Source organism: Cyanistes caeruleus, chromosome 6, assembly GCF_971803275.1.
Source record: "Cyanistes caeruleus chromosome 6, bCyaCae1.hap1.1, whole genome shotgun sequence".
Lineage (NCBI taxonomy): Eukaryota > Metazoa > Chordata > Aves > Passeriformes > Paridae > Cyanistes > Cyanistes caeruleus.
Window position 1 is genome coordinate 26,695,148 of NC_141706.1, and position 27,451 is coordinate 26,722,598.

Below are 27,451 nucleotides of genomic sequence, written 5' to 3' on the forward strand. Positions count from 1 at the left end.
GAAAACATTGCTCTTTGGGATTATGTGATGATGGCCAAGTAGTCATTGAAATTTCAGCAGTGTTCTGTAGTACTTTGAAGATATTTTCTTAGTTTGTGTGGAGAAGGTTGGTTGTTTATCTCATTTGCATGTTTGGAAACAGAAATTAGTATCAATTGTACTGTTTGGATAGTGTTTGATCTAGTTCAGATTTACCCCCATTTCATTCTGGAAAGAAGATTTGCTGAGTCAGAAGATACCTGAAGATATATGTCACTTCAGTTCAATCTATTTTGAAAATGAGGTAGGAGAATACACTCATTTAATAACAATCTAATTATACATTGGCTTGATTTGTAAAATTCAAGAACAAAAATGCATTTTAAATGAATTTATTAAACTTTTAAAATCCTTGAAAAGCCTCAATGGCCTCAAAGTTTATTTCAACTTATTCTTCAGACTCGGTTGACTCCGAAGCACTCCACTTACTACTTTCAGTCTTCTTTTAACTAAAATGCTTCCTAAATATAGAACTGCTGTCAGGAATCTCCCAGTAAAATGTCCAGTATGTCTTTAAATATCATGGAGATATTCTTTGTTTAGCCCTGCCAAGTGGCTGATTGCTGGCAGCTGAAACAGGGGACAGATGGCCATCCAGCACTATCTGCACCCTATTGAGACAAATAAGTGACAATCTGCAAAACACTCAGAACTAATGTAAACTGGTTTAACCTCAGGAAACCCAAGAGCCTCTTAGGTTTCTTTGGTGATGTGTAGGCAGATTTTGTGCTTTTTGATGCAGTGCTCTTTGACAAAGGTCTCAGAGCTCCTCACACAAATGTAGCTCGTTATGGCCCAAGCAAAGACAGCAAGCTGCTGTGGAAAACCTGCAAGGTCAGTGCCATGCAAGTGATGCTGAGCACAATGCAGAGTTTGAGAATGCACCCATTCAAGGGCATTCACCAAACACATTGCTTTAAGATGGCACAGTACTGGTACTTTCTCAGGCCACATGTGGAACCAAACCCTGAGAGTTATCGGGCTGCTGTCCTCGGCACCTTGGCAGAAGAGATGGAAGTAGAAGACCAAAGGGTAACTGAAAGAAAAAAAACAGTAACATTAATGAGCTTAGGTGTGTCAAACTTGAACTCACAATATTTTAATAAAACACATCTAGCAATGGATTGCCACAATGCCAAGCACAAACAAACACTGTGTCAAGAATAGATTAAAAGGAGACCTGAGGACAAGGATTTGACATTTTGGTGGAGAAGAAGCTTAACATGACCTGGCAATCTGTACTTGCAGTCCAAAAATCCAACCATACCCTGGGCTGCATCAAAAAAACATGACCAGCAGGTTGAGGAATGAGATTCTCCTCATCAGCTCCACACTTGTGAGACCTGGAGTTTGGTAGCATAGACAAGGTTACTTGTTACTTGTAACAAGGGTCCATGTTACTTGTTTTATTATTCTTAAGTCCTGTACCAGTCCTGAAGAATGAGGCTTCTTTGCTGGTAAAGCAGGAGTATTAAATTCAGATTGACACTCTCTAAGCAATCCATACTTCAAGAAAGTATTTATCAAGGACTCCAATCCTTTATGTGCTTCCAGTCTAATAGCATATTGATTTACTCTCACTGGCTCTGCCAGTAGTTTGAGTTTTGTTTTAAGTGAAGTCACATTCTTTGCTCTACCTGGCTTCTTTGAAGCACATCCTAGGGAATTACCACATTCAATGCCACATAAGGGATATCACCCTCAAGTTCTTCCAAGGTCTGGCCCATTTGTTAGTAGATTTGAGTTTTCCATTGCATTTCTTTTGGGATGTGTAGCTGTACAGAGTTTTCACAAGTTACTTGAGAATATCACTTGCATAATAAATTTAATCTCAACAATGGAAGAGAAAGTGCTGGCATATATATAATCTAAATACTCATAAATCAGTTAAATATGTGCAATGGTACATTTTACAGGTTGTAAGAATGGCTTTGAAGTTCTTATTCCCATCACTGCAACAGTTGGTATTTACTTAGTGGGGCCCTACAACTAGTTATTACTGGCTCTGTTATCTAAAGAAAAAAAAATATCTATTGCTTCATTCCTCAGCTTTATTGGAATTCGAGGATCGACTGGGGATGCCTTCATATTTTCGGCTGGTCTTTTTCAGTCATTGTCAGAATCCTCTAGCGCCATAACATTAATTTCCTCGGATTGATCCTTCCCTTCCCTACTAGAGCATTAATTTTTCCAATGTCCTTGCTGCCTACAAGCAGCACATTGATTCAGGTCAAAAGGAGCTGCCTTTCAGATCCTAAAACCTCTGTATATCCTTTCACTTTATCTAGTACCATTCTTTTTAGTTCTGCAGTAGAAAGGCATTCAATATAGCCTGCACTTCCCCTCAATAAGGGCTATGAGGCATCATGATAATTTCCAAAAGCTGATAATTTCCTCCAGGATTCTCCCCATGTGAACCAACATATCATTTCCAATTCAACACTTCTGAAGTACTAAATGGAACATGTGGAAAAAGTGGTGAACCCTCTGTCCTCTCTGCTTGACTTAAGGGCACCTGTGTATTTTCTGTGTGTATGTATAAATACATATATCTGCATGTATGTGTATATAACCTGTATCAGCTCCAAATTCATCAGCAAAGGTGCATGTTCCCTCAGCACTGAGCATCTACACAGAGAAAAGGGCTTCCACCCCTTTGCACCTCTTACTCACACTCTGCTCTGATGAATCAACAAAGGTGTCTTTTCCTCTGACACCCAGCAGCTACCTGCTAGAAAAACAAATTCTAATACCATTTTTCCTTGTGCACACCATTGATTATTTCCCATGGAAGAAATGAAATATACTTACCAGTCAAGGAACTCACAGCTCTTATGTCCTTGATCATGTCCCTGTATCTTTGCACTTTTGAGTCGCTTACCACCTGGACACTGGAGAGAATGGTGGGGAGCACCAGATAAACTGGAATCCTGTCTGATCCCATTCTCCATTGCTGGGGGCAGTAAGATGATCTGTGCAGGGCTTTATAGCTGCACAATCTGCATCACCAAAACTTTTCCCTAAAGCAGGGTTCTCTCATATGGTGTGCAAGAGCCAGTCAGCACCCTGGGTCCCTGGTGGTCTTGGTCTAGCACATTATAATCTAATTTATATACACAAATTCTAATGATCTAAGGTAGTCCAAGGTGGTTTTTTCATCCCATCAGCCACCACCAAGTTATTATCTAACCTTATATTTTATTATAAATTCTGTTTGAATATTTCTGAAGAATTAATTGTCAACAAAATAAAAACATTATTTTTTTAAAATTTTTTTTATCCTGGGAGCTCTTCACTGCTCCTTTGCTCTGGTAACCTATTGTCAGGACTTCAAGACCAACCCATTATTGCTGTGAAACTTTTTATATTCTTCTGATATCAATGCCACAGGCAAACCCCACCATTAGTCATACCACTGATCAATTTATCTATTTCTATATTGTTTTTTTAATAAGGCATTAGTACAGAAAAGTCTACTTAATACACGTGGGTTGCACCATGGAAAGTTATTAGCATTGGGAATTCCAGTGAGTATAATTGAACATTTTATAAATATGGCCAAGTGCAAGTCCGATTAATAATCATCATTGCAGAAAAACACTTGGAATAATAATCACTTAAAAGTTTTCTGAATTTATTTCGTCCTTGAACAAACTTGATCAGCTGTTACTGACCAACATTAGCACAAATAAAGCCACAGGAACGTACACCTGAATGTGAGATGAAATGTTTTCACTATATGGGGGGGTTGAACACTGGAAAAGGTCCAGGGAGGTTGTAGAATTTAAATCCCTGAAGATATTCAACAGTTGACTGGCAGTTCTTGGCAGCATGCTGTAACTGACCCTGCTTTAGCAGGGGTCTGGAAAAGAAGAATTCAAGGCGTCTCTTCCAGCCTCAATCATTCTGGGTTTAATAACAAATAATGGCCTTTTCACTGTTAGTTACCCAAGTGAAAAGCTGTTTGACAAAAGAAATCATATTGGCAGTGAACTTTGACTACCAGGCTTATTCCTTTGAACTCTTCATTCAAATGAAGGGCAAAACCAAGCCAATGGTGAATATATTGCCCAGGATCCCTTCATTTTTTTTGTGGACAATATATATTAATAAGTACAAATATTTCATAATGGATTCATGTTCCCTGAGCACTAAAAGCTAAGGATCTTATGTCATTCCAGTCATTAAGATTCTCTAAAATCAGTAGGAAGTTGCTTTTAAAGTAAAATTAATGTCAATATAGATGGAATTGGAAAAAACGGTAAGTAAGTCTCCAGATGTGCAGATCTCCTCTTTCTGTGGAAAGAGAAAAGACCAGCATAAAATATATCATCTTGAAATTTTAATGCTTTTAGATGACAGATGGTATGTCTACATTTTCTCCCTACTGACCCACTGCAAAACTCCTGGATGTTGTTGGGGTTTTTTTGTCATTTGGTTTGGATTTTTACTGCTTTTTAACTCTCAAAAAATCAGAACAGTCCTCTTCATATTCAGAGTCTGTACAAATATCATTTTTTTATCAATTCCCTGTGAGTATGTTTTATCCTTTAAGACTCCTATTAGTCTTAAAGAGTTTCTCAATGTGATTATATATGTGATGATTTTTAATGTGCAGAATGCCTGGCAGTATATTCAGCCTGGACACTTTGAATGCACAAATAGCAGAGACAATATTTTTATAATCCTTCAGTTCTGAAAACCGCTGTCAGAGTTGCTGGGAGAATGAGCATGTTAGTGTTTAACATTAAGGACAGGACTGCTAATGCTGCTCAAAAAATGTTTTAGGTACACAAGTAGATACAGGTAGAAAATGTATTTTTAGTTAAATAATATTTATAAAGCAAGAATTCCCAAAATATTTCATGCTTTGAGTTTGAGTTTATCCAAGCATTATCATGAAAAACTAGAATTAAACTGTAAAAGTCAAGATAGTCAAGATAAATGGTTAGATTTTGACTGGTGCTCAAATTACTTAAACATTGTTTTAAAACTTTCCAATTTAATTGATATGTTTTCTGATTAGAAAATGATTGAATTGTAACTAAAACTTCTGTGAGGTGTGAGTTGTTTTCTTTAAATTATTATTGGTACAAACATGTACCGTGTACTTTAAGTAACTAATGATGGTTTAAATAGTAATTTACCTGAAATATAGTGTTTATGTAATTTCACCATCAACAACTTTGCCATAATTGTCAGCAAACCTGAAATACATATTATTTACATAGCTTTATCATTCTGGATCTTTTAGGGTCCTCTGGCAAATGCTATGATGAGTTAATTGATGATTTGCAAGGAAATGACTCATGTTAAGCTTTCATTTTGCTTATAACAATAGTGTAAGAGATTACATTAGCATTGCTTCCAAACAATGGATAAATGCCATGCCTAGCATTGTGTGCAAGCCTATTCAGAGTAATAAACAGGTGTGAATTGTTGTTTGCCTGGATAAGCCTCCCTCTGTGCAGCACTTTTGCTGGCTGCAGGCTGCTTTCCTGCTGTATTACTGCTTCTAAACAAGTCAATCTCACTTTAATGTAAGATTTTACATATGTTACTTCTTTGTACACTTGTCTATTTTTAAAGTAGTTGAGGCAGTAACAGTGAATCTTTGCAAAAAGCCTGTATTTCTGCAAGCTTCTGTTTACTTTGCTCATCTCCAACCTGTTTTGTCTCTCTCTTCTCAGCAGGCTCTCATTCAATTAAAAGGAACTATTGTAGTAATTTGTAGGAATATCAGTGTGTCTCCTTAACTGCAAGACCAAAGCCCATTCTGTGGTTTAGCAAATCAAAAACTGCTGCACTGGATTCTTAATCATGACTTATGTAAGAAAATTGCAGAGATTACATACAAACCTACAGGTTTCTGTATCTATGAGCGCTCAACAGAATTTTTAATTTTGGCTTTGAAATTCTCATGCTTCTTTGCAAATTCCAATTGGGTTCACCAGTAAAGACATAAAGGAAGACCTGAGCTGTAAAAAGTTTGATGTTTTAGAAGCTCAAATAAAACATTTTTGCAGCTTTGACATGAATTAATATTTCTTTATTTAAATCTCAGATTAAAATTTGTCCATAATGATTTTCTACTGCTTGAGTTCTAAATTTAGTTGATGGACCACAGGTCCAGATATAGAAAATACACAAACTAGTAACTTTTCCCCATGTCCCTCTTTCACATAAGAATTATGCCACAGAATTGTTTTAAATGGTTTTACATTTTCATAATCCCATCAAAAGAAAAATTAAAGTGTCATACTAGTTGAATCTGTTCTTTCATTTAATACAACCAAGGTGTCAATTGATTTAAGTTATTGCAAAAATAACACATTTATCATGCTTTATATTTTTTGTCTTCCTTCTTAGTACCGGTCTGAACACTTCTAGAGGTTATAGTTCATGTTTTTAGCCAAAGAAAGAGCTAGTCGGATCTCTTTTATACCATCAATAATTTCAACCTCAAAATTGATAAGCTGACCCAATTAGGAGAAGATGTGTGCAAACTTCTTTTAATGGGACCTCGGGGCAAGCACTTTTTGTTGAACTTTCTGACGCTGACTCTTTGTGCTGATGACTTTTTCTGCCACTTTGGAAAATCTGGTTTGAAACTTACAAGTACAGATAAGTGGTATTATTTGGTTTTGGTTGTTTTTCCCCTGAAGCTAATCTAACACCAGCAATTTATTGTGGCTGAAAGCCCAGTGTTTTTGCTGATGTGTGGGCAGATCCCAGGGCATCTGTTTTCCACTATCTCTGGCATCCAGGAAATACTGTTTTCATGTTTTTAAACTGTATATGGTTTTTTCTGCACTCTAGTGTAGTCAAAAGGCTTTTTTCTTTCCCCTTTCTCCACACAAGAACTATTGTTATCTCTGAAATTCTCTGAAAAATGCTGCAAAAACTGAAATGCATTGTCCCTTCTCATATTTTATTTTAGATGTTATTATTTGCCAAGCTATGGAAAACTAGAGCTGTTTTATACAAGAAAGAGCAAATTACTACTACCCTCAGATTCCTTTTTCTGGAGGGAAAAATAAATTTGTGACACATTATATTTTTTGATTTCTATTGGAGTACTGGGTATCAGTGGTCATCACATATTTCAGATACACATTTGCTAGAAGACTGTAGTCTGGACAAAGAATCCAAAGCTCCTTAGAAGGACAGTTAAAGTGTTGATCTAAATAAGGTCAAAGATATCCAGTTAGGGTGTTGAACTCCAATTAAAAGAGAAATAATAAAAAGTCTTTGTTTTCTTTTGTTAGATGAGTGCAATTGTATTGTTGAACTCTTTTGATAATACGGAAACTAAAAATGCATATGATATATGTTTCTCCACTACCTCTATTTCAGAGTTCAGTTTAGTAACTAGCATTATTCTTTAGTTTTTTTCCTAACTACATGTCACACTACATTCATCTGTTCTCACCTGAATTCCGTGGGGAATTATTTCTTAAATTGGTTTTCAGCTTTAGAAGATTAACACAATGTCTCAACAATTTCACATTTGCACTGGTAGAGTTGAATTATGAAAAGAGCTGCTTGTAATTTACAGAGTTGAGATCTGTAGCAGTCCACTAAGTTTGGAAAGGGAATGAAACAAATCTCTCTGCAGAAGTTACCAAAACCTCTGCAGCTGTTGATATTGTCCCAAGTGTGGGCTCCTGGTGTCCAGCACAAAGTGACACACCAAGGTAAGATTGTATTTGTAATTCCACTTTGTGCAAAGTGGAGAGCTGGGTAGGAAAATCTAAAAAGAAAATCTAATTCAATCCACTACATTCTTACCTTTAAGGCATCAATCAGTGTTGGAGGCAGAAGCTGAAAGGCCACTCAGTTAAGGATTTTTGCTTTTTCTGGCTTCTGTGGTTTTTAATATGGCTGTCAGGTATCATGGTGATGAGTTCATTAAAGAGAGAAGGAGAGGATGAATTATTATCCTATCTACTAAAATCCCTTGACATTAGATGGAAATTTCTACTTTTCATCAAACAGCTTCACTAATATTATTGAACAGTGCAATATAAAATCCTTATTTATAACACCAGAAAGAGCTCAATGTGTGACTGATGTTACATACGTACACCTCACCTTTTCAAATTGATCCTGGATATTTGTTCTAAATAATAATATCCAATGCAATGTGGTCACGGCTCCTATGTGATTTCTGCATGCTAATAATCATTTTTGGAGGAAAAGGCCCTCCTTTATACCCTCTGAAATGACTTCATTATACATTGAGAACATACCTTACACCTTTTGCCATCTTGATATACGAAGAAAATAAACTTTGCTGCATTTCTGTGTCTCTTTGTGAGTACATATACTCCATAATGAGCTACCTGCACTTTCTTTAAGGCCAAATGTTTTGAGCTCCTGAAGGGCTTCTGTACTGAATAGATTTTATAATCCCTTGGAAAGTTCTATTTTTTGAAGAACATTGGACAAAGCTTTTGTAAATATGCCTTTAATCAGCATAGAGATCCTGTACATAGATTTGTCACTATCCTTCATTTATGTTCATAACTGTTAGTAACAAAACAAAGATATAAAAATATTTTTTTATATACATGTATATAAACATATGTACATATATTTTATGTACAAATGTTGATAATTTATACAAGCTTATTAGAAAAAAACAAGAAAGAAACTGTCAGAAGTATTTTCCTTCTCTTCTTTTTTGCTTATTTTACTGTCTCAGCCTTTTTTTTTTCACCTGTTTATAAATGTGAATATCACATGCCAATTACTGCAAAAGATGTTTATCAATATTGATATACATTAAAATTATTTACTCTGCCTTAATCTATATTTTGGTTGGGATCACCATGACGAACTATTTAATGAAATTATTTCACTGCCTGAAATATTTTGGAACAAGTCAGGTGTAGTCCTGTAGACAAAGCCATACTGACTATTCCAAAATATTTAAATAAACAATAATTGAATCATTAGATATTTTTTTTCCAATCTCATGTGCTCTCTCTCCCTTACTCTCTCTCATGACAATTTCTTCTTGCTCATGTTAATCACCCAAGAGAAATACAGAACAAATACCTTTGTTTTAAACAGGAGAGATTGCTGTTGCATTTATTTGTGCATTGATAAACATTTTGCTGGTTTTGCAGATTTTAAAAGAAAATGTGTGCATTGGGAAATGGATCCTCTTTGTTAAGTGTGCAAAAAATAGATGGTGCATGGTAAAATACTGGCACTAAGCAAAAATATCCTGCATTTCATTGTTATCATATTACATTATCAACATACACTATAATTTTAAATCTCATTCTCACTTTTAATTCTCATTTTCTCATCATGTTTTAATCCTTTTGTACCTTGGAAGACGAGATAAAAGTTGCTGCCAAGTACAGTCATAAAAAGTGAGAAGGGATTGAGAAATTTTATCTTTCATTGAGAGTATTTTCCAAATACTTAATAATGTCCTTTATATCCATCATAATACATAGCTACTGAGACTGGACACATCTATTGGCAAGTGGCTAATAGCTGGATTTAGAATACAATATTCAGGGAGAGTGGAAATAGCCTAGCTGGAACATATCTCTGTAAAAACTGAAAATCCTTTCAAGAATCTCAGTAAGTTACCAGCTTGTTGTCATATTTGTAAATAAACAGAATTATTTTTGTAATAATTCAGCAGTGTGTGACATTTATTTTAGCTAGAGATCTGAAGAACAGCTTTAGGGCTGAGCAGTGACTATATAAATATAAACACTGAGACAAGCAGACAGATTTCCTCTCTATATCATAAGAGCACATGTTGTATCAATGCCAAACCAGCAAACTTTATATACAAGAGAATGTCTTTAAGAAAGGAAAAAAAAAAAATAGAAAAGCAGCCCTGACCTTATGAGCTTCTGGTATTCTCTCTTCTCTGATGAAGAGATGTTTCCTATCTGGACAGCACAGAAAAAGGTTTTATGAGTAATTGCTTGGAACACTCATTCTTTAAAGTTGCCAGGTTGTGCTGGGGTAATCAAGTATCCCATTTCAACTTAGCTGGATTTATTGGGGCAAACAGAATTATTGACTGTAGGAAGAAAAGTATAATATTTTCCAGTATTATGAATGTAAATCAATTTAATTTTAGAGTGTGTTTTGAATGAGATTTTGTTTTGGAGGAGTCTTCTGTTTTCTGCATCATGGCAGGGATGTGTTCTCTGACAAATATAATATTTCACACGCTGAGTCCTCTAAGCATTACTCCTGAATACTGTGAAAAAACTCAGATCTCAGTCCTGTTTCTTGATCGGTGTATTTTTTATGGACACTGGCAGAGCCAAAATGAACAAATGCCAAGGTGTTCGACCCATATCTAAGGTAAGATTGACTTTAATGATTATTTTTTATTAAAACATCAATGTAAGTTTCCAGAAGCGCCGTTGGCTTTTATGACAATGCACACCCGTACCAGTGAAAAGTGGGCATAGTATGTGTGTATGTTCCACGTGAAGTGAGTGGTGATAAGAGTGAGGGGAAAGCTGTCTAGGTGCCAAGCCCTACATGAGAAAAGCTCAGAGTATACTTCAGGCACAGTGGAAGCACCCAGCAGGTTGGTGAAACCCCTAGCCTGGAACATCCCATATGTGTCTATTGTCGAGCTGTAGAATTGCTCCAGGCACATCTGCCTCCCAGGCAGACTGCTAGGAATACCTTGTCAAGGCATGCAGATACCTTTACAAATTATGTCACAAAATGCTGCTCCTGCCAGAGAACCCCAAGGGCAGCAAAGCTTCAAAATAAAATAGAAATGTAAAGACAGCCCCAGCACTGGAAGATCAAAATCAACATTAATGGATTTGTAGAGATCTGAACAGCATTGTTTTACAGCCTTTTCTCAATTTTTTTTTTTTTTTCTTCCTGAATGCTTACTGGTCTATATCTAATGAATATCTCTTGTACTCAGTAAAAGATGGGAAACAGTATGTGACAGGACAGGCCACCATACAGCTTCTTTTTTAGGCAGGCATATTGCTTTATTGACAAGGACTTGCTTGATTTTTTGCATGAGGGCAATCGATTTTTAGAAAGGCTGAAGATCTGCGCTCTAGTCTTATCTAGATATATTCTCTAACAAAAAAAGTTATTTGATATGAAAAAATATGTTTATCTTGGGCCTAAAGACATACACTTCTAAGCAGTATTCTGTAGCCAGTCTGCTCCCCATAAATCCCAGGATGCCCCAGTTTTTAATGGCACAGAGTTTATTTTTCTCTGAGTAGCTGGTGCAGTGTTGTGGTTTTTTGGACTTAGTATGAAAATAATGCTGATTACACATGGGAATTTTGGTTGCTGCTAAGTAGTGCTTACACTAAGTCAATACTTTTCAGCATCTTATGCTCTGAGAGTGAGGAGCTGCACAACAAGCTGGGAGGGAGCACAGCCAGGACAGGTGACATAAAGAGGCCAAAGGGGTATCCCATAACACAGAATGTCATGCCCAGTACATAGACTGGGAGGAGTTACCCAGAAAGGGGATAATTGCTGCTAGGTAGGGTCAGGGACTGCTGTCAGTCAGGGAATGGTGGACAATTGTATTGTACATCTCTAGTTTCTCTTGGGTTCTGCTACTCTATCACTCCTCAGTACTACAACTTTTATTGTCATTATTGGTATGATCAGATTGTTGTTTTGATTATTAAATTGCTCTTCTCTCAAACAATGGGCCTTATCCTTTCCCTCCAGTTCTCCTCCCCACCAGGTCAAGGTGGAGTGGAGTGAGTGAGCAGCTGCCTGGTACCTGGTTGCTGTCTGGGGTTAAAGCACGACATAAGGAAAACCCTGAGAGAAATGACTGAGTTGTGACACCAAACAGAAAGATTTAACACATGAGCAAATTTCTGTTCATACCATCTGCTGAAAAGGACCCAACACCTCAGAATTTGCAGTAGATTCCAAACTGTGGTTCAAGGAAACTGCTTTTCCCTAGGATTTAGGGAGCTAAGCTAAGACAAGTGAAGCAGTATCTACAAAAAATTAATTACAGAGCAACCTCGCTTTCTCTGCAGTCTATAATTCCTGCATACTTATAGTAATAAATAATGAACATAAGGATGTTTCTGGTGTGTCATGATTTAGTCTCCTTTTTTAATTGGGGGGACAGCATATTTCACTGATCAAAAATGTAGGATTGCCACTGCAGGACAATGAAACTGCACTTTTGCATGTACCATATCCAGGCAGCATCTACTGACAAAAGATTTTTTAGGGAAAAATTATTTTTGGTGTTAAATCTTCATAATTTAGCATGGTAACCAGAAAACCAAGTCTTTGCTTGCTGGTAGAAAATAGAATTTTGAGGAGTCAACTCAGCTGATGTTGTACCTCAAAATCCTGGAGTTTTTATTTGCACTGTTTGAATTGCAGTGCAGCCAAGGAGGCCTGTGACATCTATCAATTGTAGGCATTTCCACTAAGTAGGAAAAAAATTACTATCAATGTGCCTTGAACCTAAATATAAGCATCCTAAAGTAGTTTTAGCTAACAACTATATACAAGTACTTCATAAAACTGCCATAACACAACCAGACACAATGGATCAATGCTTTAAGTGAGTGAATGAGCAGTGTAAATTCACACCAGTGAATGTGAATCATCAAGAACCACACATCTGGTCATATAACATTCTATACTCACAACTACTTTAGCATATAAAGATTTGTAATGAGTGAACTTGGTAAATTTTGTTTTAAAATATGATGTTAAGGTGGTATATGAGTCCTCTACACTTCCACCACAGTGATGCCTAATTCCCTGATGCATACATTACCTACCATATTTGCTTGCAACAAGAACGTCACAAGACATTTTTTTCCCTGCTTCCTGTTGAATCAATTATCCTTATTTTCATACTGGGTCATTAATGTGAGCACAACTTAGAGTTGTGGCCTTTTGGCCTGGTCTTCCCATGTCTTTATGGCAAATGGATGTTTCCTTCCCTTTCAGTAACACAGTTAACTAAAATTATAGGTTTTACTAAAGGCAGAGAAGAGCAGCAAAAATGTTAGTCTCTTATCTATCCTGCAGTGTGATGATAATAAGATAGAAAAAATTGTTAATTAGTAACTGCTCAGTCACAGGTCATTTGGGTAAGGGTAGTGTTGCTGTCAGATTTCTTTAAGAAAGGTTACCTTTGAATAAAGAGCTTTTATTCCTGTACCTGATAAGGGAGGTGACTGTTTCTTGCATCTCTGTGTTAGTAGCTATGAATGATCACAAAGCATGAAGGCAAATAAATAGGAAAGTGGCTATTTTGTAAACACTAGGGATGTGGAACACTCTCTCTCTAGAGCTACAAGTGTTTGAAATATGTTTTTAATAAAGCCTCACACATTTTTAGACTGACTAGTATTTTAAGGCACAACTCAACAGCAAGGTACACTGAGCTATATGTTCAGTTTCTTAACTAAGACATCAGCTGCTTTAGAAAAGTTATTGGAAGGTTGTACAAACCAAGAATGTGGTGGTTTTTTGTGCCTCTTTGTCTTCCTCAAAATATGTGTATGCCTTGTGTATCTCATTACCTGCTGCTGAGCAGCATGACCATCCTATCAAAGGTATCATTTTACCACATGCTTCCCTGTGGCCACAGCTTATTGACACTTTAAGCCTTGACTCTGTGATTCAAGTTTGTTAGTTTGCAATATGCAGCAATCCAGTAATCTATGATTCAGAAATGTTGCTTTCCAGGTACTCAGTGGTTAAAAAAAGAAAAAAAGGAAAAAAGGAAAAAGAAAAAAGGAAAAAAAAAAAAAAGAAAAGAAGAGTGTCAGGCCATTTATTCTTTCTTCTGTGGTTTTCTCTACATAGAAAGGCATTTTTATGCTCTTTTCTCTCTGCTCCCAAGACATGGCTTCTTTTTCTCTCCATAGCACTTATGACCATTTTAATTTCTTCAGGTAGATGTCACACCAATTTGCAACCCAGTGTCATTATCTTCTCCTTTGGCAACTCTTGTCACTTGTGTGCCTTCTGTATAAAAACACATCTGTCTTTGCCCATTTGTTGGTCACATGTTCACAGTTATGCAAAATTCTAATAGAGTCTGGATGGCTGTGCTATCACAGTACTGTAAAATACCTTTATAGACTTTTTTGCAGACTATATTTATCTTTGTCTTCAAGGCTCAGTAATACCAATATTACCCTACCTAAAGCATACCAAATTTATAGGAGTCACAAGTCAGCTTTGGAGGCATTCCTTAATCCTTTTCACTTCAAAAGGTGTTAAGATGCCTAATATCTGCTGAGAGATGTATTTTAAAAACATGTCTCTTGTGCTCCATTTTTCCAACATGACTTCATTTTTTTAAGCACTAAATGATACTACATACTTAGGCAGTTATCCTAGGATTCCTCTGGCCTAACTTTAGCTTAGATTAGATGTCTTATTTTTAGATGAATATTCCCTTATGCTTCATCCATAGTCAAGAGAAAGAGAGGCACAACAAGAAGTGATTCATCTCTTCCTAAAATAGATGTTTCAAGTAGGTGGGCTTCATCACAAGTAACTAACACTTCAGCTGTAAAGAATTAAATCTAAATTCGATTAAAAAAAAAGACTTAGCTATCCATAAAAGGGAATTTGTAAGGTTTCTACCCTTTTCCATGCAAACCATAAAAACTATAAAATTAGACTTCGGTTATATCATTCTCTATCATTCAATGTATGCTAATGTTCAATTTTCATTTTTGCACTGAATAAATTAACTGCTATGCTATTGCAAGAAACAGATGAATGATGCTGTTTTTCAGGGCCTATAAAATGGATCCATAATTAACCCTTACAGAAGGTACAGACAACTTGCTAGGTAAAAAGTGAATTACTATTAAACTGACTCAAATTTCACACTAAGGCAGAAATTAAAAAAGTCAGATTCATTTCTTGTCTTGTCAGTACCACTGTTACTACAGCTACTGGTGTCTCTGATAATCTGAAATATTTAGAAAAGGTTTCACAGGACATCTTTTTTACTTAATGATTATCATGAGGTCTTGCTAACATTGCATAGGGGTGACAGAAGAGAAATATATTAATTATTATCCAATGTAGCCTTGGACAGATGATTCATGCTCTACCAGGATGAAAATATTTATACTATTTTTGTCTTTCAAAACTGGAATAAGAAAAATTTGTAGGTTTTATTATCCTATCATGCAGTTCTGTAGCTCAGCTACTGCATTACAAAACCTGCACATTTCATATTGTATTCAGCTATCATCATAAAGACAGAAAAACAAGGATCTTTTAATTTTCCTCCTTGGGGATGATGGTAAAACTTCAGTTACTCTGTTCCTCCTTGCATTCCCTGACTGCAGTCCTTTCAGACTGCAACATCAATGTTTTTCCAGGTGAGAGCAAGTGAAGGTTTTTTAAGAGCTACTCTGTAAAAGTATTGCAAGCTGTCATTTGCACACTGTGCTTTCTAACAGGAGAGAATTCTTCAGTTCTTCACAACAGTTTGACATTTTTGAGTCTCAGTTCTGTTTTACTTTTTCTGATGACAAATCCTCAGTGCATGAGAGCCTCCACTGAATCTGTTTTGTGAATTGTGCAGAACTTAGCAGGCATTCCATGATCAAGTGTGGTGACTTCCCTACCTAGTGATAAAGTCCTCTTTAGGAGGTGTTTATTCTTGACTTTGAATTTTATTCTTTTAGCTCATATTGGCATAGAGATTTGTAGCATAACCACTGGGGACAGTATGAACAGAGAACAAATTGCAATTCAAGGGCATAAAAGCACAAGGGGGAAGGAATGGCAGAACGCTTTGCTGGCACCCACACCAGCAGGGTAAGAGAGGCACAGGAGATGCCCAGGCAGCTTCTCAGGTCTCACAGATCTAAAGAACAGGAGGCAAACCCAAAACAAGGGGCAGTCTCTACAGTGAATTTTGTTTCTTTTATCTAAGAGTCTTCTCTCTGAAAGTCTTATAAACATTTTCGGGTTTCCTTTTTTTTTTTATTTTTATTTTTCCCATTGTATGAATTGTTTACAGTCAGATAAAGTTTACACCAATCCTGGACAAGCAAATTTAAAATCACATTTCTGTATGAAATAAAACAAATCACTTCCTATCAGTATTATTAGCTATATTGCCTATGACTTTTCAGGAATTAATAATGACCGAATTATATATCTTGGGTCTGTATAATTACCCAAACTTGTCAAATTTTTTTGTTTAAAGATATGACCAAGTTGAAAGTCCTGAAGGCAGTTTTAAAATAATGTGAGTGTATTACATTTTTTTACAATTTATTATTGCCATTGCAATGCATGGCATAAAATCTGCCTTTTATCTCCCTTGAAAAGAACCAGCAACATGAACACGATGCACACAGAGCTGGCAAATGAAGATTCAGCCTTGTCTTTTTGTTCAGGGAAAAAGCATAAGGTGGAGTGAAAGTGGTGGTTTGAAGTATATAAACCCCGTTTCATTTGAATTCAGCATCTGAAGTTCCAAATGCCTAATTACTAATGACCTACTTGATAGTTGCATGAATATTCATTCAATTTAGAAAACAACAAGTGTGGTGTCCATTGCTGAGAAATAATTGTGTTATGTAGCAGAAGTGGACAAGTCAAGTAGTTCAGTTTCACATTAGGCTGTGCACCTACTGTACTGTTGATTCCAGTCCAGATTCCTGCTTTATTGAGGCTGCAGAAAATTTGGAACACTGTGTATGACAAACACTTGGAGGGCACTGGAAGAGTATAATGGGGTCAGTATGCAGCTAGATGGGTCTGAATTAAACTGGAGAGATCAGCTACCTCTCCCTGCCACCTGCTTACCTTGTAGATGCTGAGAATACCTTCCTTAAAGCTCAGGAATTTAGTGCAGAGTTTCTATTCAAGTTGGAAGATCCATGGAAAAGGATGGCATGGAGGGATTGAGAAGAGGTTGACCTACAGGAAAAAGAGTAGAAGGATGGACAAATTCACATAACAGAAGAAGATAACTAGGTATGAGTCAACTTTTTAGCTGATTTTTACACAGATCTCATGAAAAAGTTATGGGAAGCAAAAATGATAATACACTATTTTTTTCTGACCAGAGCATCATCCATATGGTAGCTCTTTCTTTGTCATTTCTGCCACCATTTCAGATGATCAAAGACTTTTATTTAAAATTTTGACATCTGGACAGTTCAAAACATAAAATTAAAAAAAAAAAAAAATTTAGTTATTAAGCAAATGTTCTTACTTTAACTTTTTCAAATAAAAAAGAAAAACAAAAGAAAGAGAAAAAAACTTTATGAAAATACTGCATACAGTTACCGTGGCAACAAAAGTTGCTCAAACCACAGGAGTCTCTGTTAGAATCTTTAAAATATATAATTTTTCACTCTGCTCTTTGCATTTAATTTTTAATATAAGGAGATTATTCTGTCTTCAGTCCTACAAGAGTAATAAACTGAGATTTACCACTAGTGTACACTGAAAAACTGAGCATAATACATAAATTTAAAGGAAAAAAAAAAAAAAAAGAGAACAAACTGCCTTGTCACAACCACACATTAAGTATTGGCTATCAGTAATTACTAAATGGTCCTCAAATATCCCAGCAACCTTCTATAAAAATAAGTATTGGCATGGTACTAGACATGTGTTGGAATCTAGGCCTCATTCAGTCCCCAAATCATTGGGGATATTACATTTCTGTAATATAATCATTCTTTTTAAAATCCACATAGTGCCATGGCATAGCACTTAAAAAATGTGCTTTAGTAAGCCTGACATTTCATTTGTTTTTACCAAAACTTTTTCCAGGACTTTGCCAAATCCTGTTCTTCAGTATTTCTCTCATAACAAATATCTTTCCTATCAGGCTGAACAACTCTAACGTCACACAGATATTTTCAGTCTAGGAAAAATTGATGTTTTTACAGTTTATCTCAGCCACTGCACTTTGGGACACAGAGAAGATTCTGATTTTGGTTTAGTTCTTACAACAAATGTTCACAGCACAAATTAATTTCAGGCATGTGCACTAAATGCTAAGATTATGAACATTCATAAAATAATAGGTGTCACAGATGAGGATTTGTTTATATGACAGCTTGTACATTTGAGTAAAAGGAAGAAGGAAGGAAATACTGCCACACAACATCAAAGCAGAGGTAACACTGTCCTTCATATTTAGACTGCCTATCTGTCAAGTTTAGAGGTAAAAAATATGAAGTGAACTAGATGATCTACTAAAGTTTCTTCTAAACTTTTTTCCCGTGATTGATCTACTTTAAAATTTTCTTTCTGATCTGTTCCTCTAATACCTCTCAGTAAGTTTTCTACATACCTTGTTTCTTATTCCCTTGGATGTTTGAAAGGAAAAAATATAGTCTATTCAAATGAAGAAGTAACCACCCATTCAATTAAAAGTGTATTTGAATGTAAGTTAGGAAACAGGTTTTTCCCTTCTTCAGCTGAGAACAGCTGAAAAGTTCATTATGAAATTGTCATATTAATGATGTCCTTGTTCCGTGTATATTTTAAAAGCGAGAGAGACAAAACCTCTGACAATATAATTCCATCAGAAAATAGCTTAAAAGAATTTTTATCCTCCACCCACACCTCTAAGAGAATGAATCTTTCTTTACCAAAAGGCCTTGTTCTACCCAGTAATATTATCTTTGTCCCCAGGGTAGTCTCTGACTTTCAGAGCCTGACAGCTTCATCAAAGTTTTCAAATTGCAATTTTTTCTCTGTTTCAGAGCAGAAGATTTTTGCTAACCTCTAACTGGAACCAGGTCACCAATACTTCTTAGCCACTGGGTCCTGGTGCTGATGAAGTTTATGCTAACCATTTCACATCAGTATTTTGTATTGCCCTCATTTTTAATCCATATTTGTTACAATAGATGCAGGTGTTTGAGTCAGAATGATTGTGTAGGCTTGGTGGGATAAAAGTGAAAACCATGTGGTTAAATCATGATATTTGGAGAATTCACTGTTGCATATAATGTGCCAGATGCAGCCAGAAAAATGCTACTACTGCTTTAAGAAGTAACAACTTCTGATTGCGTTGTGTCTGTGTGTGTGGAAACCACACCAATATGACTAATCCTGTCAGTGAGTTTTAGCTGCTTATGTTCCACTGCATAGACACAATATTTAAAGATGCAACAAAATAAAACTGCAGTTGTTTTTTGCTTTTTTTTTTTTTAAATAAAACTGCAGTTTTTCAAAGTCACAGAAATTAGGTACACTTGGACATGGTGGCTGTTTTGTCTTTCCCAGTTAAACCAAATGGGATCTGGTGCAATTAAAGAAATGTGTTGTGTTTTTCATAACTAAAAATCATACAGAACACCTGTAACAAAATTAAATTTCACAACAGGTCACACCAGGACCCATAGTCCAGAACTTGGCTGTTCTTGTAGCTGAAGATTAGTGGGGTAAAATGGGACAGGAGCAGAAACACCATGTCAGATTACCTACGAGACTGTTCACAGCTCCTGCCAGTATACACAACAGGTTATTTGTGCTAAACAAAATACACATCATTAGTAAGGCTCAAAAAAACTATTACACTACAAATCAGACAGACTTTCATTCATAAAAAAGCATAGATATCCATGTCTTCTTTTTTTTCAAGCCACTTCCTTTGCAAGTGTTGGAAAGCTATTGTTTTCTGTCACATCTGAAGGAAAAGTTAAGGAACACTTTGAATGCACAAGCCTGAGCACATTTCATATGAACTTTTTCCATACTGGGCATCGTTCTAACATGCATATGAAAAATAATGAAAAGTTAGTACACACATTTGCAATAAAAAAACCTGTATGCTAAAAGTAGGAGGCAAATATTCAAAAATAGAATTTCTTGGTATTTGTAATAATTTTTTTCTCCTATCAGTCATTATCTATAAATTCATCCTTGCAATTCCTTTCTTAATTTCCTTCTTTGCCATCATATTAAAGCTCTCATTCTCACCTCCAAAGCTCTGCAGAATATTATGTGACCTTATATCTCAGATCTCAGTATATCCCTATTCATTTTGTTTGTGCTGCTGTAGCTGCTGATGCCAATATTATCATCCTTATTTTCAAGCTTTCTACCATGATTTCTACCATGAATTCATAAAATTCAGACTTTGCACAGAGACTCAAACTCTATGTCAAAGAGAACTTTTTTACATGTAGAGATTTTATAAGAAAAATATGAGTAATATAAAATTTCAACTCCAAGTTGACAAATGTCTCAGCATGCTCACATTTTATTTATTTTTATCTTCTAGGCTGAAATCTTTTTGTGTAAAACGTGGTGATATATACTTGCAGGACATATGTACCAATTGGAAGTTAAATTTCCACAGCTGAAAAGAGAAGCCCATTACAATTTTTTCATTAGCTTCAGTGAGGACTGAAACACAGTTTAGGACTCCAGTGCCCTTACACATGTATGTGATGCAGTAGGGCATTACTTTTGTCTCTGGATCTACAGGCTGGTCCTGATTTTAGAACTGATCCTGGTTTAGTAGCATGGCTATAGGTAAAAATAACATGTTGTGGAGTATTCTTATGTTAAATCCAGACTGGGAGATTAATCTACATACGTAATTTCTATTGAGAATAAAAGGCAGAAATACTTCTAAGCTCAAATTCAGAGTAAGAAAATAAGTTTGTGGAGGGCTCTAACTTTTTCTTTGTTGCAGAGGGAACTTATAGCATTACCAGGATGAAATAGATTCACGAAGTAAGGAGTTTAATATTAAAACCTTCTGATTTTCCATCAGAATTTCTATTTTAACTAATAAAGATAACAGCTAACATATTTTCATTTTTCTTTTAAACCAGATCCCACTGACTATACAGAAATTCCTTTCTGATAACAGTCTGTCAAAAAAGCTTTACATTGGTAGTTCTAGGTTGTGGGTGGTAGCTTGTATAAAATTGGTGCAACTGTCACTCATAAACATTCCAAGATTATAGGGGAGTGGAAAAGTCAGGATGAAATTGGGTTAGGATTCAACAGGAAGTATCAATTATGTATGTCATCAGTGCCTTTCTATAAGCTGAATAAAGTTAAGTTCAGTTTTGTTTGTTTGTGTGTTGTTTAGCTGGTCACAAGTCAGAAATGGTAGAACAAGAACCCCCCTTCTCTTTTGTAGAGACAATAACCTCTACTTCTCCATACCTGATGTTGGAAAATGTGCATCATAATACAAAACACTAATAGATAGTGAAACAAATGCTAAGCCACTTTAGTTACTTACTCTTCATCCTTTCCAGAAGATCTCAAGTGCCAATCCATTATCTGAATCACCAGGTAGCACTAGCTCAGTAACTTGAAATGGTTCAGTGATCTGTAGCAGTACATATATCGTTCAGCTGCAAACACAAATTACCTCATTAGTAATGGTGAAACTAAGAATAAACTGAAGTTTTGTGTGTATTCTTCAGCCAGTCCTTCATGGTATAGAAATTTGGTTGATTTCAGTTATTACTTGTGTATTAGAATCAGTTTGTGCCTGACCAGGTTAGCATGAGACTAGAACGCCTGGACTATCAGAGCAGAAGGGAGAGGGCAGTGCAGCCTGCTGGTTCCTGCTTCTAGAAGTCCAGTAAAAAGTGGAGGGCACAGGCACAAAAGGAAGTTGTGAGGATTATGTCTACATGATGATAGGATATGTTTCTGGCAATCAAACATGAAAACACCTGTACCACTAGGTACAAATCCTCTGCAAAACTGATAGTTTCTTACCTGTAGTCTTTCTGGTAAGCCCCTGAAGTTATTCCCTGCAAATAAAATACCTCAACCCTAACCCTAAACCCTAATGACAAATTTGGGTGCCTGATGGCCACACTGGGTGCCCCACAACATTCCAAGGGCCCCATAGCAGCACCCTCTATCCCACACTGGGTCCCCATGACCACAGCCAACCCAGGGATACACCTCTGTATAGGAAAGCACTGTGGGGTGGGAAGAAAAAAAAAACTAAACCCTTTCCACACAAATTTTCTTTTCAAAATCATATTTTGACTTCTTCATTCATTATATGTTGCACCGTTTCAGGGCTGCTAGGGAAAAACATGACACCAGAGGATTGTAGTATATCCCTTAATATCCCAAGGGCAATTACACATAGTATCTTTCATGTTTTCCTCACAGATGGCATCTATTGCTGTGGTGTTTTGAAAAATTCCCTGAGGTAAAAATGGATGACAGCATCATCCTTTCAAACTGTCTGAAGGACAAAATTTATCACATTTATAATAAGTGGATGAGAACTTTCTTATTTGTTGTGCTGTTGAAATTTGGTTTATTTGATTTCTACCATACAGCCATGGCTGGGACCAACCCATGACATTATCTGCATTGTCCTCCTGTGCCCAAAGCTGAACCCAATTAACGAGATTTGATTTAAGGGGCTTTTTCCAGGACATTTGACTCTAGTTTCTCAGTCTCCATGTTATGAAAAAATTCATATTCAGATTAATCTGAATTACCTTTATAGTTCTAATACTCTGGTGCTAAGAATCTGGCAATTTTTAAAGTCAGATCTATTTCAAGATTGCTAGCTTGCTAAAATCATGAGTGTTGGTGAGATATTAAACTTGGCTAGATGGAAAGATAGATTCACTGAATTCAGATTCATTTCACATGCCTGCAGTATGAGCATCTCATATTTCTTAATTATAAATGGTGCAATCATTCATCTTAATGTAATATGTAATGTAATATATATTACATTATTTGCTTCTTTTTCTGTCTTTCCCCTCTGCATTGCCTTAAACAAAGATCTGATCAGCCAATTTGCTTTTATTTCTTTAGTGATTACTGTTACTATTGATACTAAAAGACTCAGTTGTTATGACTGACATCGAATCCTCCCTACTCCTTGTTTTACTTTACCCATGAGTTACACCCTAGGTAAGAGGCAATAAACAGTTTGGGAATGGGCTCAACCAGTTTGTACATGGCCCTACACAACAGGCCTGGAATTGGTTGTGACAATTAGTATTACTGTGATGGAAATATTTAGCATATTTAACATTTATAGAGCTATAGAAAAAATCTATTTGGAGGGATTTTTTTGTTTGGTTTTGTTGATGTTTTTGTATGTTTGTTTGTTTGTTTGTTTGTCTTTCTTTGTTTCTGGATAGCTGACTGAACAAGCCAAACAAAAAAAAGAGAAGGGGTGGAGGGAAAATAAGGCGGGTTTCAGGTAAAACAATGCAACCTGACACTCAAATGCTTAGACTGAGCAACATGTGCTCCATGTACAATCACTGGAAACAGGTTTATTTGGAAGATGATTCATCCTACTTCTGTGAGCAGCTATATAAAGATGAAAAATATTTAGAAATAAGTCTCTCACTTCTCTTTTCACTAGCTTCAGGGCTAGAAATAAAAGGAAGTGCTCCTAGAGATGCAGATAATTAGATACCTGAACATCATTATTTATTTGGACAAAGTTAAATGCAGTAAATGCCATTTTAAATAACTCCCTTAAAAGGTGTGGACGTAATCTAAATTTCTAAATAAAATAATGTTTAAGCTGAAAAACATCTTTATTTTTTGGCCAAATTGATTTGATAAAAAAAATCCAAAACCAAAAACAAATGCTGAATTCATGTTTTATGTGGATCAGAGGAAAAGTTTATCCAGCTCTAGTGCTTATTATAATTACTGTCTTATTGCAGGTGTTCATTTTGTTATAGCTGATTGATTGATTCTTTCAAAACAGGATTCTCTTTGCTCATATATCATTATCCTCATGACATTTAAATAATAGAGCCCAAGTATTTATATATGTGTGGCAGACTACTGAAGAAACAAAGATGGCATTTGGAATGAGCAGTGTGTAAGTCTGGTATAGTGCTGAATTTTCAAGACAATTTTAACCAGCACTGCTCACAAGTGTGTGAGCTATGTGTTTCTGGAAATCTGGGCTCTTATACATGACTCCAAAAACATTTGGAGAAAAGTACTGCTGGTGGCAGCAGTCCATCTATGGCTATTTTCAGCTATGAAAAAACTAAATTCTTATTTAAAAGTCCATTCCTACCTGTATCAGTAATTGGACCAGGGGGATTTATGCACAGATTGCTAAGGTGACAATACTTTCAAGATAAGGGCTCTCCAAGCTCCAAGAACAATACCCAACAGACCAGACACAGTTTGGCCTAAATCCCTAATTTCTGAAATACAAAGTCTCCTGCAAGGCTGCTGATACAGGGATGCCCAGGAAAAAAGGAAGCAAGTGAAATCAGCTTTCAGTTATAAATCCCTATTGTTTGCATCCACAAGAATGATGGAAAAGGTTGACATCATTGCTTTTTCAGTGGCATCTCGCCTCCAAAATAGCACTGCAATATCTGGAAGCAAAGCACAAAGGGATCAGCAGCAATACAAATGATGGTGCACAGATGATCACATGGTTCTTTATGCAATTTTCTATGAACTTAGTATTTGTAACTAATAGCAGCTCCAAAGCTTGGAGTTCAGCTTGGACAATCATCCAGACCAGACACAACAATTTTGAGGCCAACTTAGTGCTTTTGGCTTTGAAATACAGCAGAGGAAACAGATGGTTTTCTTTAAAAGTATTCAACAAATTGCCTGAGCTCCTCGAAGATTCCTTTTCCGTCAGAAAATACTACAGCAATAAAGACAGAAAAATTGACAGTACTTAAGACAAACCTTTAGGATCTGGAAAAAGACATTTTCCCTTGAGAATGTGCTTTCACAGCTCACATTATTTTTTGAAGGAGAAAAAGAAGCAACAATTAGATTACAGTTCTAGACTGATCTCTCATGGAGGCATCAGCATAGTTTCTGAGCTTTGGACTCATCTCTCTAGAAAATTATGTCTATTTTAGTATTTAGGTGATTAGGACTATCATGAGAGGTGACTAAGCACTAAAGAACATAACATTTAAGAAAATTAACTTGTGACAGCTTCCTCCTCATTACCTTTTTCATTCTGTGTTGTCAGAGCACAAGACAAACTTCATGAATACATTTAATCACAATCCCTGCTCCTTGAGGTTACTGGTGGCAATGAACATGAGGGCTTTACCAAACAGGCAGGATGAAAGTGCAAACCAGGGTCTTGAGAAAATTCTGCATTAAATTATTCATATCTCCTGGACAGTTGAATTACAAGATCACAACAAAATCAGCGCACTTATGGTACTTTATGTTTTCTTGGGGGGTTTGGGATATACGCTTAACAGTGGCACTATCAATAGAATCCAGGGAAAGGCGTTGGAGCCAACTTAAGTGGCTTTCCTAAAGGCAGCTCTCAAAAGGCCTAAATAACTCTGCCAGCACAATTGCTCTCAGCAATACCAGGGGTCATGATGCAAATGTAAACATTTAGTTACTTTTTTTCTTGAAAAAGGCTGAAATTAACTTTTTCTAAAGGGAAGAAAAAGCATCACAACACGTGAAGCATCTAGTTTACAAGATAGAAATTATCATAATGATAAGGACGAAAAGCAATCTGATAGCAATAATTACATAAATGGACATGCAGTATAGCAAAGGCACTAAGAGAACTGTTACTGACCACAATCCTGAATAACATGGCTATGAATTATGTGAGCCAGCCCAATGTCATTGTAATTCAACTCTCAATTCAATGTCATTGCTCAGGTACCTGCTAGAGAAGAATAGAAATGGCACTTATTCTCACCAGGTCTAAAAAACCAAGACAACTCACAACTCTCAAAAGCAAATTTGAACATTTTGGTGATTTTTCTCTTTTTCTTGCCAAGGATTTCTCCTTCCAATCCCTTTATCTGCACATGCAGATTCCAGAACGCACTATCCAACTTGGTCCCAAAGTAAATGCTCTGTTTTCAAAGAGGTATATTCCATAGTCTTTAGAAACTAGTTAAGGAACTGTTCACTCTCCTTATAATATTCAATTTTCACTAAGTCACAAGCTTCAAGCAGATTTCAGCTTTTCTCTGAGTAGAGGTCAACATCTTATCTTGGTTTCTTTGGTGTGATGCCGAAGACAATTAGAGTTAGGCTAAAGTTTATTTAAATTGGTGTTTCCAAGATAGGAATTTGATCCTAATATCACCTCTGTAGGAATTGCTTAAGCAGGAAGATTTCATAATATGAATGAAAATTTCTACACAAAGGAGTTGATCACATAAATAAGAGGTTTAAGATACTGTCCTCAAACTGTAACCACCTGGTCTCTCAGAAAGAAACACTTTGTAACTGATGACCTTCTAAATTTAGAAGACTTTTTTATCTTTTCATAATCTCCAATGCTTTAATGAGTAAAGTATAACAAAGGACATTTTGGTTGCCATAGCGACATAATTTTTCTTATATGTTCCCAGGCTGAATGCTTTTTCTTTTCCTTGTGCTTTGTTTTAGCAGGATAAAGGCTACAGCTATAATAAATTCAACTTCATTATTCTCTATTACAAATAAATGAAAGAAAAAGGATATATGCTCTAATAATAGAATATGTTCATACTTAATTACTGGGTGCCATTATTTTGAAGGCGTAACGTTGCTGACAAACATAGTGTCTCACTGCTCCACAGAGTAATTAATAGTGTTGTTTATTGTACTATAAGTTTTTCTCTTTTGTCAGACACAATTTGTTAAGTAAATTAGATACTGAAATTCGTGTGGGTTTAAAAGATAGTGAATAATAAAGTATTAGCAAGGACTTAATGATACTGAAATAGCTGGAGAAAAAAGTAGTAATCTGATGCAAACAGTTTCCATGGTAATGACTTAAATCTTTCAATACTGAAGGAAAAAAATATCATAATTTAAAACCTGCATGCTTGTGTATACATTTTTAAATCAGGCATGCTTCAGGCATGCATCAGTACTCCATTTCAGACAAAAGTCTTTCATCTTAAGATTTGCTGCAATCCAAAGCATCAGTGGACAGACATTTCTGTCACAGAATATCTGTCACCTCTGCAAGAACCAATGTGATTTTGCTCTACAACAGAAGTGAGAATTTTTTACTAAAACCTTTTAAATTTAAGACAAAAAAATCCACTATAGGAATCAATTCTGTTTTTATTAAGCCTACTTACATATCATCTAACTATAAACAGGGGAACCTTTTCTTCACAATTTTGCTGTCTAAATGTATTTGCCCATCAAAATATGGCTATGAGTCATGAAATTCTTCTGCATCACAGAATTTGCTTGCCTTGAAGTACTTCTCAATACAGAAAACAAATAGAGAATAATTAATAATAAAAGAGACAAATAACAAAAGAGACAATTCCCATATTAGATCTTAAAATATCTCTTCCAATTAATAAAAAAGCAGCACCTGCCTTTGTTATTGTTTTTGAGAATAAGGACAATCTTAACAAAATTTCTTTTTCATTTATGGCAATTAATTTTAAAGTTTAAAAAGCAAAAAAAAGATATGTTTTATTTTATA

General features: G+C 35.8%; 1 long non-coding RNA gene across 3 annotated transcripts in view; it reads right to left on the reverse strand.

Moving 5' to 3' along the window:
- Positions 1-355: 355 nt before the first annotated feature.
- The window catches only part of LOC111930130 (uncharacterized), an 82,761-nt gene continuing 55,665 nt past the window's right edge, over positions 356-27,451 (reverse strand). For all 3 annotated transcript variants that reach the window (XR_015287784.1, XR_015287786.1, XR_015287785.1), the window contains 5 exons: positions 21,281-21,395; positions 16,858-16,971; positions 9,913-9,962; positions 7,831-7,923; positions 356-1,075 (listed from right to left, as the gene is read on the reverse strand). This is a non-coding gene — a long non-coding RNA (uncharacterized LOC111930130). The remainder of the gene's footprint in view (positions 1,076-7,830; positions 7,924-9,912; positions 9,963-16,857; positions 16,972-21,280; positions 21,396-27,451) is intronic.